Below are 2,135 nucleotides of genomic sequence, written 5' to 3' on the forward strand. Positions count from 1 at the left end.
GTAACACTCAGTAACACACAGTAACATTCATTAACACACAGTAACACACAGTAACACTCATTAACACACAGTAACACACAGTAACACTCATTAACACACAGTAACACTCAGTAACACACAGTAACACTCATTAACACACGGTAACACACGGTAACACTCGGTAACACACAGTAACACACACAGTAACACTCAGTAACACACAGTAACACACACAGTAACACACACAGTAACACTCTGTAACACACAGTAAAACACAGTAACACTCATTAACACACGGTAACACACGGTAACACACGGTAACACACAGTAACACTCAGTAACACTCAGTAACACACACAGTAACACACAGTTACACACACTAACACACAGTAACACACAGTAACACTCATTAACACACGGTAACACACGGTAACACACAGTAACACTCAGTAACACACAGTAACATTCATTAACACACGGTAACACACAGTAACACTCAGTAACATGCAGTAACACTCAGTAACACACACGGCAACACACGGTAACACTCGGTAACACTCGGTAACACTCATTAACACACGGTAACACACGGTAACACTCAGTAACACACACAGTAACAGTAACACACACAGTAACACACACAGTAACACACAGTTACACACACTAACACATAGTAACGCACAGTAACGCAGAGTTACACACAGTTACACACACAGTAACACACAGTAACACACAGTTGCACACATTAACACACAGTTGCACACATTAACACACAGTTACACACAGTAACGCACAGTTCGCACAGTAACACACAGTAACACACACAGTAACACACAGTAACACACACAGTAACACACAGTAACACTCAGTAACACACGGTTACACATGGTAACACACGGTAACACACGGTAACCCTCGGTAACATTCGGTAACACACAGTAACACTCAGTAAAACACACGGTAACACACGGTAACACTCGGTAACACACAGTAACACTCAGTAACACTCGGTAACACACAGTAACACTCAGTAACACTCAGTCACACTCATTAACACACACAGTAACACTCAGTAACACTCAGTAACACTCAGTAACACACACAGTAACACGCAGTAACACTCAGTAACACTCAGTAACACACAGTTACACACACTAACACACAGTTACACACAGTAACACTCATTAACACACGGTAACACACACAGTAACACACAGTTACACACACTAACACACAGTAACACACAGTAACACTCATTAACACACGGTAACACACGGTAACACACGGTAACACACAGTAACACACAGTAACACACAGTAACACTCATTAACACACAGTAACACACAGTAACACTCAGTAACACACAGTAACACACAGTAACACTCAGTAACACACACAGTAACACTCGGTAACACTCATTAACACACAGTAACACACAGTAACACACAGTAACACTCAGTAACACATAGTAACACATAGTAACACACAGTAACACTCATTAACACTCAGTAACACACACAGTAACACACACAGTAACACACGGTAACACTCGGTAACACACAGTAACACTCAGTAACACACACAGTAACACTCGGTAACACTCATTAACACACAGTAACACACAGTAACACACACAGTGACACACAGTAACACTCAGTAACACACAGTAACACTCATTAACACACGGTAACACACGGTAACACACGGTAACACTCGGTAACACTCGGTAACACTCGGTAACACTCGGTAACACGCAGTAACACTCAGTAAAACACACGGCAACACACGGTAACACACAGTAACACTCAGTAACACACAGTAACACTCAGTAACACACACAGTAACACACACAGTAACACACAGTAACGCACAGTAACACACAGTAACACACACAGTTACGCACAGTAATGTACAGTAACGCACAGTTACACACAGTTACACACACAGTAACACACATTAACACACAGTTACACACAGTAACGCACAGTAACACACAGTAACACTCATTAACACTCAGTAACACACACAGTAACACACACAGTAACACACAGTAACACTCAGTAACACACGGTAACACTCGGTAACACACAGTAACACTCAGTAACACACACAGTAACACTCGGTAACACTCATTAACACACAGTAACACACAGTAA

The sequence above is a fragment of the Micropterus dolomieu genome, unplaced genomic scaffold (assembly GCF_021292245.1).
Source record: "Micropterus dolomieu isolate WLL.071019.BEF.003 ecotype Adirondacks unplaced genomic scaffold, ASM2129224v1 contig_13010, whole genome shotgun sequence".
Classification (NCBI taxonomy): Eukaryota; Metazoa; Chordata; class Actinopteri; order Centrarchiformes; family Centrarchidae; genus Micropterus; species Micropterus dolomieu.